The sequence below is a fragment of the Petromyzon marinus genome, chromosome 41 (genome assembly GCF_048934315.1).
Source record: "Petromyzon marinus isolate PM22_M1 ecotype Great Lakes invasive population chromosome 41, UKy_Petmar_22M1.pri1.0, whole genome shotgun sequence".
Taxonomy (NCBI): Eukaryota; Metazoa; Chordata; class Hyperoartia; order Petromyzontiformes; family Petromyzontidae; genus Petromyzon; species Petromyzon marinus.
The window spans coordinates 11,987,451-12,000,611 of record NC_133707.1 but is presented as its reverse complement, the minus strand read 5'-3'; the positions used below and the strand labels follow the sequence as shown (position 1 = coordinate 12,000,611).

Genomic DNA, 13,161 nt, shown 5'->3' with positions numbered 1-13,161 from the left:
CAACAGTTCGGGTAGTGTGGTGCCACTCCACTCCTTGACGTTTCCGAACCAGGTCTACTTCCGTCTGCGGGTCGACCATTGGCAGTACATCAGCTGTTGCCACAGCTGGCACCTCTCCAAGAGACACGACCGAGTCACACAGCCCGATGTGCTATAAACACCCACACGGGACAACGCAGTCTGCTATCGCGATTACGTGGTGAGCAGGGGGCGGGGAGGAGGGTGCAGTGCTGTAACATTCGTCGTTCTATACTCCCACGTGTATACTCTCTGCACCTTCTCCAACCCGCACTGACCTGCGTGGTGACATGCGAGGACAGTACCATGTATGTGCACGTGTGCTGCTCCAAGCCGGTGAGATCACTTCCCATGAAATTTCGCTTTATATAATCGGTGCCCAGGGAGCCCAGCAAGCCCAGCAAGCACACAGGGTGTTCTATTCCACTCATGCATGTGTAGTGTTCGATTTCACTCGGACAACTTCTGTCTTTCTTCGAACACCGCTTTATTTACAACTCTCAGCATGTCCTCCACATTTCACAGTATCCTGGTCGCCACGGCTCGCTCGCCGTGCTTCACTCGACTCGCTTGCCACCTTTGTCTCTCCACTCCCCACGATTATTTCGCTTACTCCGCACTCAGTGACTCCGCACTCAGCGACTCCGCACACAGCGTCTTCGCACACAGCGTCTTCGCACACAGCGTCTTCGCACACAGCGTCTTCGCACACAGCGTCTTTGCACTCAGCAACTCCACCCTTCAACTCTTAACTCCAACTCTGTATCTCAAACTCTATCTTCCAAACTCTGTCTCTCAAACTCTGTCTTCCAAACTGTCTCTCAAACTCTGTCTTCCAAACTCTCCACACTTCAACTCCCCCCTGTTGACTTCAAGCTCTCCAAACTCCAACTCCCCCAAGCTCTCCAACTTAAACCCATCTCCAAGCTCTCCGCTCTTCAACCCCCTCTGTTGACTCCGACTTCCGCTCTTATACCCACTCTCATTACACCCCCAATTAATTAACCCGCGTCCCAACGGCACTCCGCGTTACCGTCACCTGTTTCTCCTCCAGACCTTTAGATGCCTCTCCAGCCCCAGCAACAGCACCAACCAATCACAGCCATCCACGGCTCTCCCAGCTTAATTGCCTCAACATAACCTGCACTGTATTCGCCTTCGCTGCAGGCTGACCCAAGATAACCCGTACTGTCTGTGTGATCATGTAATCACGCTGTTTGCACCACACACCTTCCTACTCCACTACATCACCCCCCCACCCCCCCGTGATAAAAAAAATCTAGCCGTCCCGGCTACGAAGACACTGCGACCTCTGGGTAGTGGAGTACCTTGGACATAACAATAAACAACAACATAACAACAACACCAACGCATCACAGAAACATATGTACAACAGCCGTACGAGGCGTAAAAGTCAATAGAAAGTTCTTCATCGGGCAAGTTCCAGCAGCCAGTCTTCAACGAGTTCGCGTGGCCGAGCCCCCAGGGGAGGCGAGCACGCGCTCCACTCCCCCCTTCAAGTCCACATCCAGCCAGCACAACCGGCGACTCCAAGGGCGGCAGGCGCAGGAATCCTGTGACGAGAGAAACCAACCCTCCTGAGGCATCACTCGATGAACACTCGCCTCGGCTCGTCGGACACAACAGTCACCCGGCCAGGGAAGTGGAGATGATCAATTCTGCCCGGCGGAAGGAACCAAAATACACATTCTACAATCAGCCCAAAATCACACAAATACCCTTGCACATACAAAATGACGGCCGCATGCTTGGACGGCAATGCCGCAATCAGCTGCCCCAACCGAGTTGAGAAGACACATCGTTACCTCACTGCACAACATGCACCCTGACAACTGAGGGATACATCTCCAGCCCACTGTTTCAATGCACCTCGGAGTGTCTCGAACTCCGGGCCGCCAGGGCGAGCCTATAGCTCCATCGTACCGCATCAGACGCACCACGGAGGGCCTCAACCTCTGGGCTGTCAGGTCAAACCATCATTCATAGCATGACGGGATCACATCCCCGTGTTAGACACTCAACACGTACTGGGCCATCCTGGTCAGGATCTGCGCCCCAAGAGATTTGACAGCCAGCACAATACCAAATCAATGGCAGCATGTCACCATCTCCAATGTCGAACAAGCACGCACAATTTGCGACGATCCCAATACACAACGGTCACCACAATACACTTCACATCCCGCATCAGTACCCATTATGTCAGATACTCGCATTGCAGCACACAGCTGTACCAACCGAGTGGAGAGCAAAACAACTATACACAATCCCACGAATCGCCGAATGAGGTAATACAGTACACGCAGCATATACAGTACGATACAGTCTATATCTTGGCAACAATAACAATCAAAGTTTCTCACAGTCACACATAACCAATCACAAGCGAAGCCCCATGCAGCATATACAATGACAATCGCGAATCGTTAACACGGCAACCCACAGGATATTTAAAGGGCCTTGGGACACTCGACACACACACGAATTAACCATTAACAGCCCCATGAGATAACACTCCCGATGCCGTAACCACCACACACACGAGCACAGACATTGCGTTCATCCTACATTCACACAGCTATAAATCCCGTTCAGCAGCCCAGCGGTCAACAAAAACCCACACGCAACAACAACCCGGCGCGCGCAAGATGGGTGAGGTGTGTGTCTAGGGCCGGGTGCGTTGTGTCACGACTCGCCTGAGAGGCTGTGAGGAACTCGAAGCACGGCATCCTCTTGTGACAGGATGCCACCAAGACGGCTGAACATCTTCCTCCACAGGCATTGAGAATGGCGGGAACGGCGTTCCGGTGGGAACCGTGTCCCGACCGGCCGCCACGATGGTGGTCGCGCGCGCACGAAGCGCACAATTTTCCCGCCCCGGCACCCGCATTAGCGGCGGCATTCTTTCTCCTCCAGCTCCGGCGCTCTCCCTCTCGATGGCGGTCGAAGCAGCGGCGTGCTGTGTGTCCTGCTGCCCTGCCTGCAGTGCCGCGGGAGGTGCGGCTCCGTCGTCGACGTTTCCCGGCGGCGTGAGAACGGCAGCGGGCTGGCTTAGCCCCGTCGGCAATGCTCGTTCCGCCCGCCGGGGGAGCGGCACCCACTTGCCCCGATGCGGCAACCACGTTCACCTCGGTGCCGTCGTCGGACGAGTCCGTCAGCACGTCCCTTCTCTTGGCCGACGTCTTCCACATGTCGGCGTGGTTCGTAGACATTCTGACACCAAATGTAGTGTTCGATTTCACTTCTGTCTTTCATCAAACACCACTTTATTTACAACTCTCAGCATGTCCTCCACATTCCACAGTATCCTGGTCGCCACGGCTCGCTCGCCGTGCTTCACTCGACTCGCTCGCCGCCTTTGTCTCTCCACTCCCCACGATTACTTCGCTTATTCCGCATTTAGCGACTCCGCACTCAGCAACTCCGCACTCAGCAACTCCGCACACAGCGACTTCCACACACAGCGACTTCGCACACAGCGACTTCCACACAGTGTCTTCGCAAACAGCGACTTCGCACACAGTGTCTTCGCAAACAGCGACTTCGCACACAGCGTCTTCGCAAACAGCGACTTCGCACACAGCGTCTTCGCAAACAGCGACTTCGCACACAGCGTCTTCGCACACAGCGTCTTCGCACACAGCGACTCCGCACACAGCGACTTCGCAAACAGCGACTTCGCACACAGCGTCTTCGCACTCAGCGACTTCGCACTCAGCGACTTCGCACACAGCGACTTCGCACACAGCGACTTCACACACAGCGACTTCGCACACAGCGTCTTCGCACACAGCGACTCCACACACAGCGACTCCACACACAGCGACTTCGCACACAGCGACTTCGCACACAGCGTCTTTGCACTCAGCAACTCCACCCTTCAACTCTTAACTCCAACTCTGTCTCTCAAACTCTGTCTTCCAAACTCTGTCTCTCAAACTCTGTCTTCCAAATTCTCCACACTTCAACTCCCCCCTGTTGACTCCAAGCTCTCCAAACTCCAACTCCCCCAAGCTCTCCAACTTAAACCCATCTCCAAGCTCTCCGCTCTTCAACCCCCTCTGTTGACTCCGACTCCCGCTCTTATACCCGCTCTTATACCCGCTCTCATTACACCCCCAATTAATTAACCCGCGTCCCAACGGCACTCCACGTGACCGTCACGTGTTTCTCCTCCAGACCTTTAGATGCCTCTCCACCCCGGCGACAGCACCAACCAATCACAGCCGTCCATGGCTCTCCTAACTTAATTGCCCCAACATAACCTGCACTGTATTCGCCTTCGCTACAGGGTGACCCAAGATAACCCGTACTGTCTGTGTGATCATGTAATCACGCTGTTTGCACCACGCACCTTCCTACTCCACTACACATGTGATGACAGCAGCCATAGGCTTAGGAGCTAAGATGCTATTGTCGAGGTCTGATGGCAGCGACGAGAGTGCTTCAGCATAAAGTTCGTTTAGTTTGGCTGTTCCTCCTCCTCCTCCGTTGAATGAGCGCAGACTACACTGGTTTACTATGTGGTCCAATAGGGCATCAAGTTGAGTAACACGTTGTCCATTCATTGCCCGCTTGCAGTCATTGACGGAATATTCCACGCTCTGTCAGTGCAGGTGCGCCCCACTGGGAGGTCCGTGGAGCGGCATACCCAGCAGCAGCAGGTGCCGCGCAAAGACAAACACGGCGATGGAGATCAGAACCCTGAGCAAATTTATTTTTCTTACTTTGAAGAGCAAAGTCTACTCTTTCAGTCCCGGATGCCACACTTGAACGCGAGAGACGTGACTGTTTGGGGAGCCCTTCATGGCTGCTGCTGCAGTTGATGATTTCATTGAATTCACCCGCACCACATGAAGCTACGTAACGCATGCGTATTTAGTTTACGGTAAAGGCGCAGCGCTGCAATTGCTTTCTCATGCCACTGCTGGCGCTCTGGAAGGTTCCACTTAAGATGTATTTAGGCCTACTCTTCCACCCCGGCTAGGCAACGGTTTTGGAAGTAGAATTCCATAACGTAAACATAACATATTTACCACCCCCTTCCCACCCTCTCCCTCGCTGTCGGGGGTTGGGTCTGACGGAATCGGCTTCGGTGGGTGGGGGGCCTTAGAAATGATTCCTGGAGCGAATGGAAGCTCCAGTCACTGGTATTCTTGTTACAGGTCTGCAGATGGCGTTGAGCGTCGTCGGATCGTGTATAACCCGTGACGCCGATGTTAATTAATGTCGTCGCCTCTGGCAAGCGAGTGGAAGTTTCCAAATTGGTGTCATTCGCGGGAGCGCCGAGATTGGCTCGTTTGCCAATTGCAGGATTATGATGTGGGATTGGGGAGGCCCTCATCCAGCAGTGGATTGATCACGGCTGAGTAATACATACGTACACTACACGAAGCGAGGCAATTTAGAGGACATCGTTATTGACTGTCAAGAGCAGGACGCGTCGTGGCTAGAAAACGATGCCAGTACTGTGATCGAGACGAACAACGGATTGGCGGCCAAAGGTCTGCAAGGGCGTCCGCCACGGAGAGGCAGCGTACAAATGAGGGTGCATGATGTTGTCGCTGCATCCAACGCATGACCGTGAGAGATGATGGCGCCGACTTTGGTTGGGGAAGGAGGGAGGCCCTTCATCCAGCAGTGCGTGTGGACAGACCGTGGCTGATTGTGTATAAAAAAACACGTGCACTTGCAGCACGTGGCCAGCACGTGGCGCAGCAGCAGGCAGAGCGATTACGTCATTTGTTTGTGTGTGAGGGGAGGTACTACCCCCCCCCCAGGCGCCACCCCGCCCCTCACACCACGTGATTCATCGCCAACCCCCGCCACCCTAAATTCCCCCACCACCTTCGATTTCCACTCCGCCCTCCAGTTTTAAATCTCCACCACGGATAGGCGTCACCACCTCACGGTGGACGCGCGCGATTGGCTGGGCGCGAGGACGCCGGCCATTGGGAGCGCGCCGCCGCTTAAGCGCTCTAGGGGTTTCGATCACGGGGGGGGGGGGGTTGGGGGAGAAAAAAACTCGAGCAGGGAGGAGGCCGTTTCTTGGGATTCAAGCGACCAGTGCAGCTGCCAGCCCCGTCGCTCCAGGTTTGTCGACTCGTGTTGTCGAGAACGTTCCTGCTGCTGATACTGCTGTTATTCTAATTGATTGACTATCAACCACCGCGGCGTTAGCCGCACGGCACGCTGTCTTCGTGCTTTGCACTCGCGATTTCAGACGCTGGCGGATTTGCTGCCAGCGTCACGAGTTCACGGCCGCGCTCTCCTCATCATCCTCATCGCCTCATCATCATCATCCTCCTCTTCCCCCGGGTCGCGAATTCTAGAAATGGTGGGGGCGCGGTGTCTGCCGCTCCCGTGGCCTCACTCGCAGCGAGCGGCCATCCCATCTCGGGTGCCCACGATCGTGAGGGTCTTTCATTCTTTAAGGCCCCCCCCTAACCCCTCACTTGAGGTCGTCTGGGATGTGAACGCGAAGGGGGTGGGTGGCCTTCTCACCTCCGCTGCGCGCTTGTAGCAGAGCAGAGTTCAAAATGTGATTCTTTCTGGCCGATGCATGTGTCAGTCGCGCGGTGCTTTAATGTCGTTACGATGATCAGTCGGTGTAATCGTCACATCCATCACGGTCATCGCACGACATCGTAAACAGCAGCTGCAGCAGTAGCAGCGCCGGGCTGAATTCAAAATCAGATGCTGCTGCATCTATCACGGCTTCCTGTGATGCAGTGTTTGGCATCATCATGATCATGTCGTGATGCTAATGGTATAATTGTCATGATCATGATAACCTCAATATGGCATCGAGGTTCGCAGCAGCAGCTACGTGGGCGCAGGGTTGAACTCTTGAGGCTGCTGCAGCTATCGCGGTATTCGGTTATGCAATTGTCTGGTTCTTTTCCAACGATAATTCACTAACATCTTCATCAGCACTTTGTTGAAATCAAAACCTGCTACTGCTGCTACTGCTGCAGCTGCCACGATTTCCCGTGATGCAGTGGTATCATGATCACCTTCATCTGTGTGACATGCGATCATGACTGACGTGATCAACATAACTTTATCATCATCAGTAGTGCTGGGTTGAATTTAAAATGCGTATTTCCTGCATCTCATTGATTGCACAGTTGAGAATCGTCATAACGTCGTAATCATCATGGCGTCATCATTACATCATATACCAATCATAAGCATACAACAATCATATGCAATCGTGACAATCATATCATGACAACAACATGATCATACTCTTTGGTTCTATTCGGTAAAGTCACGTAGGTAAAAAAATAAAATAACAAAAAATCACGACGTTTTGGCCACAACACAAGTGGCCTTTATCAGGTGAAGGGATTGGACTGTCCAGAGGACAGGGTTGGAGTGAAGACAGCAAGCCCAGGTCGCGTCCTTTAAGCTGTGTAGGAGGAAACATGATCATACCTGTATTATAACACTCAAAATCGCTGGATTGAAGGCAACATGTGCCCCTGCTGTCATTGTTGATGATGATTATCATGTAATCGTCATGACCATGATCAACTTCATCATAATGGCCATACAGGCAGACTGGGCTGTATTGTTAATCGCTGTCATGGTCACGGTTTAATAAGGCATTGGAAACTCAAAAAAGGATTGATTGGAAACAAAAACGCCTACAAACTTGTCACTCGCGACCGGCATGCATGACAACGCCACGCATACACGTGCTTTATTTCCAAATGAATTAATTTAAGATGCAATGAATGGGAATCGGCTTTATTTGTACAAGTGGTGTCAATTATTTCGACTCATTCTCCAGTGGATGAGCGTGCTCTCGCCTGTGCGTTATCAGGGATGAGCGGTGGTGAGCGCATTGCGCTACGAACCCGGCGGCCCGAGTTCCATTCGCGCTCACGACCAATATGAGTGGCGGTTATGGGCCACCCCTATGTTAACTTAGCCTTAAAATTAGTACTTTTCGCGGTGTATGTGTAAACATCAGCACGGGTGAGACATGCGGCCATTCGTGGTGCTGGCCATCCACCCCCTCGTGTCCTGTATCGGTCTGCAAAGGTGCTCCCGAAAACAGCACTTTCCCCAACGTTCGGTTGAAGGTTATACGGGGGATCTTTGTCTTTGTTACGAATGTAATTGCTGTAGATCTATATTTTAATGTTAATTCGGCAATATACATATACATCTAATGTATGATGTTTCTCACAGTTAATAGTAATACATACGGTCCTGTAAAATAGCACTGTCCTATCATAATAGAGTATTGATATATTGATATTCATATACACGGTGATATATGTTTAATGTTACTTTTAGCGTATTTTGTATTCTTAATTTGGCATGTATTCTTAAATATTGGTAAAATATTGTATATACTGTTCAATGTCAGTTTAACCTAATGTTAAAACTGGCTGTTATGTAATAATTATCAGTGTATGTCCAGAAATGTGACACGCCTTGCCGACAACTACATTATGGTAACCACATTACTTTTAATTTTGCTGTGGTTGTTGTTGTAGCCTGCTCCTAATAGCTAATATTTGAATCCATTAAACACTCACAATAAACAGCGCTGTCTTTCACACCGTCTCTCCCACGCTCCTCGGCACAAACAAAGCTCGTGTTGTCAAAGTCAGCGCCAAAACTCAAGACTCAACATCGGCACTGCTGTGTGTGTTGATGTAACCTCTTTGCTGGCGGGCAAATTACCTTATTGATAAAAAGAACGCAGGCTTTAAATAAATTAAACACTTAAATCCGATGTTGTGAAAGACTGCGTGGCTATGATGCACAACATGAAAGTGGCTTTTTTTCATCACCAGATTTCGGTTTCTATTACGGGATGCGTGTTGCATCATCACCCGACCTGTAGTGCGACATCTCCAGCGTTGCCGCTTGTTCGAAGTGGAGAGACCAAGTACTCCGAAAGCATTTGCCAATGGCAACATCACCCCTGGCACTTTCCCTTTTTTTCGCAGACCAGCCCAGGCCTCTCGACATACTGGAGCTGGCTTCTCATTATTGCTGGGGACGTCGAATTGAATCTAGGCGGCTGCGGCAAGAACGTCAATGCGAATTCTATCCAATGCAACGATTGTAAATTTTGGTACTACAAACGCTGCACTACTTTAGCCCGCATCTCCAGTTCAATTTCCGTCTGGTTCTGCAAATATTGTACATCAACCACTCCTCCAACTCCACCTTGCACAACCACACTAGCACCACCACTTCATCCATCGCAACCACCGTTTCAACCACAACAAAACGTCCACAACAAAAACGACCTAAAAATCCTTCAACTATAAACATCAACGACATCAACAACAAATCTCGTGAACTCAACACCTTCCTACAACAAAACTCCATTAATATAGCCGCCATCCAAGAAATAAAATTAAAATCCACTTCTCGCCCGCCCAACTTTCAAAATTTCACTTTCCTCCATCGAGACCGACCAACAGCTGGTGGCGGTCTAGCTTTCCTCATCCATAACAGCATTCAATTTGAAGAAATTTAAATCCCTTTGCCTCCTTCTGATATCACCACAGACGTCTTAAGCGTCCGTATCAAATCTCATCTAGGCCCCACTCACTATAATGAACGTCTACATCCCACCGACCAGTTCTTGCCCTCGCAACTATCAGTTCAGTATAAATCGACTTTTACCAAACAACGACTCAATTGTTATTGGAGATTTCAACGCCCACAACAAACTTTGGCATTCTTCCCTTTCAGATGCACGTAGCGACCTCATTGCCGATATCTTGAACGACTGATGTTAGGCATGCTCAGAAATGGGACTCGGGCCGCTCATCGCTCTTCCACTGCAGGTGCAGTGAATAGTGCTCCATCACAATAATACACTTAAAAACACCATTGCCCCTTCGATACGGCTACTTTGAATGTCAATTTAATTGCAATCCACATCACCAGCAAATGCTTCTATTGATTGCTCCACTTCCCCTTGAGTTGACAACTCACAGACATTCCATTTGTTCCTGCCATCGTTCATCTCATATCGTCATCGCTCATAGTGATGCAACCTTCCCAGATGAGCGTATTTGGTCGTGAAGGCAGCGCCCAGAAATCGTGTTCTAGATTTCACTCCCACTTATTTGATGACATCCACATGGTTGCCCTTGGGTCCAGGAGAGATGTATCCGTTTTCTTACTGTGAAGAGTTTATCCTTTCAGTTCCGGGTGTCACACTTGAACTTGAGGGATATCGACTGCTTGGGGATGCCTTCATCCAATAGTGGATTGCTCATGCCTGATGATGATGATGACATCATTAACTTCACCCTCAGCACGAGGCCACGTAACATGCTTTTTTAGTGTATAGTAAAATTACGACAACGGTGCAGCCCTGCAATTGCTTGCTCACTCTGCTGCTGAGTGCAGGGCCTCCACTAGAGGGAGTGCTAGAGAGTATTTGGTCTACTCTTCCGCATAGACCGGACATGTTGGAAGAGGTTTATAGTCGATATTTTTTTTTATACGGCCGTATAGCGAGCTACGCTCGCTATATGGCCGTTTTTATCAGTCACTTGTCCTTCGGTGACGTGCTAAATATCCACCATGGCCATAGCCTTGAAGAACGTTTTCGGAGATAGCGGTGTAGCCGAGTGGTTTCATTTGTTGGTGCGCGGGCGCTGCTGGGCGCACCCGCTGATGCTGCTGGACTGAGCGAGGCGCCCCACGTTTATTTACTGAGAAGCTGCCTCGATTATGGCGACGGCCCTGAGCCCCGCGGCCACGTGGAAATGTCGCTTACCGGCCGCTCGTTTAGCTTTAATGGAGCCACCTGCAGCAGTGCGTGTCTGTGTTTGTGGGTGCAACGGTGGGGAGATGTTAACTACCTTGCCTTGTATACAGGAGGTCGGGGGTTCGATCCTGACACCTGTATATTTAGAGCTGTTCTCCCTGTGGTCGCATAAATTTTTCTCCGAGTCTTCCAATTTTTCCCTCCACATTTTGAAACATGCGTTTAGAGTATTTGGCTGCTATAAATTTCCACATGTTAAGCCAACTTCGTTTAACTATCAATTGTGGCCAAGTCGCTTCTGAAAAAGAGCTTCACGGCTCAGTGGACCTAGTGAAATAAAAATAGTTTTTGTCGTTTGGGGGAGCAGTGGCGCAGTGGTTAGCACACTGCGCTACTAACCCAGTAACGGAAGTTTGATTTGCCGTACTCTTTGGTTATTTTGGTAAAGTCACGTAGGCGAAAAATAATAATAAAAATGATGAAATTAAATCACGACGTTTCGGAAGCAACCCAAGCTTCCGTCATCAGGTGGGACAACCACAGCAAAGCACAAAAAATGACTAGTGGGCAAAGAGAGCTCTTTGTGACAAGCGATTATATAAGGTAAGAGGGGAGGAGGAGCCAGGGAGGAGAGATGCAGGGGCGGGGGGGAACGTCGTGATTTAATTTGATTATTTTTATTCTTATTTTTTATATTTTCACCTACGTGACTTTACCGAAAGAACCAAAGAGTATGGATCCTTGTAGTCACGAAAACTTCAAATCTATCATTTGATCTGCCGCTCACAGCCAACATCGGTGACGAATAATCTGAACAGGTCCTGGGCCTCCCCTATGTCGACTCGGACATTAATTGATATTTGGTGTCGTGCATCGATATCAGCACTCGGGAGACAAAGGTGGCCGGGTTTGATGCTGGCCACTCTACCCTCTTGTGCGCCGTCCTAATCTTCATAGGTGCTCGCTAACAACGCTTGCCCCAACAGTCTGTCAAGGCTACATGGGGGATCTTTGTGTGGTGGAGCCTTGTGTGAGCCGTGTGTCAACACTCCCTGCCTCTCTAGACCAGTTAGGGGGGCAAGTGCAGAATCGGTCCTGGCTGTCTCCCCATGTGTGCCGTGCTGGCCAAAATAGATGCTTACTAACATGGCAGCATAGTAGCGAGCCTAACAAGGGCATCATCGTCTCGGGGTCATGCGTGTTTATGCGCAACCAGGCTGCATGGTTATTAAATCCTGCTACGGGTATGGCACGTGCAGGGTGATTACAATCCAAATTTACTGTAATGTCAAGTTGCTTCTTCATAATGGTCCTCCATAGCTGGGATGTTTTGTTTATTCCCATGTTAGTGAATGCTTTGCAACGTGGGCAATCCACTGCCTGATGAAGGCCGTGTGGGTCACAGGGGCTGTTTGACCATTCCAGTCGTATGAGACTTCAGAACCCAGAATCATTTGACACACGAGGGGGTTGACAATGCTCCTTACAGCGGGGTTCTCACAACCGTGTGGGGCTCGCGGGTTTGTGAGTTTAACAAACGTGCCTGATCCACTCACATTTCACTCTCGAGGGCTCGACTGCAGGCATGTACCACCATGCCCAGCCAGCTTGTGTAACATTCACTTGACTTGTATTTCAATAGATTTCTAAAAATGTCACCTAATTGGATGCATTGTACTGCATGACATGTGACATACGGTCACTCCTTGCTTAGTGGTGTTCACACAACGTATTTTTTCTATAATGTGGTTCTTCTATTAGGGAACCCGTGGCACAATGCGGAACATGCACCGTTACAGCGCAGTTTCTGAGCGGTCGATGATGAACTACAGTACTTGTGAATATGGATCGGAAACATAGGAAGATAAATGGAACACAAGCTCTAAAGTATACAACGAGGCATGTAGAGGCACGTGCTTGGATTTACATTGAGAGACAGAAAGAGGAACTCGTGGATTAGAGAACAAATTTGAGACCTCATATAGACCTTTAAGAGATGTGAGTGGGCTTTGGCAGGACACGTCATGGCTAGAATGGACGATGGCCAGTGGTCGAGACTTAAGACAGAGAGGCAGCCAAGAGCAGGTAACGCACCCAAGAGGACATCAGCTATGGAGATGGAGTAATTAAATTATCTCGTGTGTAGGTGCTGGGTGGATTGTTATTGTGGTACTATGAGATCTGGCAGTGGCTTAGGGAGGCCTTCATCTGGCAGTGGATAGATCATTGCGAATGGTGCAGATAATGATGATGTGGTCGCCCAATTACTCTGGCTTAAAATAGCTTGACGCTTCCTGTGTGATCACCAGTTCGGTCAGGAAACGGAGGGGAATGCCCGAGCGTGTGAGCGGCCTGTCCTGCTC

The 13,161-nt window shown here is 50.2% G+C and overlaps 1 protein-coding gene across 4 annotated transcripts in view; it reads left to right on the top strand.

The window, feature by feature from the left end:
- The first annotated feature begins 6,028 nt into the window (after positions 1–6,028).
- Positions 6,029–13,161, top strand: part of LOC116950982 (protein FAM13A-like) — a 72,047-nt gene continuing 64,914 nt past the window's right edge. For all 4 annotated transcript variants that reach the window (XM_076073395.1, XM_076073396.1, XM_076073398.1 and 1 more), the window contains exon 1: positions 6,029–6,132. The gene's annotated coding sequence lies outside the window, so the exon portion shown is untranslated. The remainder of the gene's footprint in view (positions 6,133–13,161) is intronic.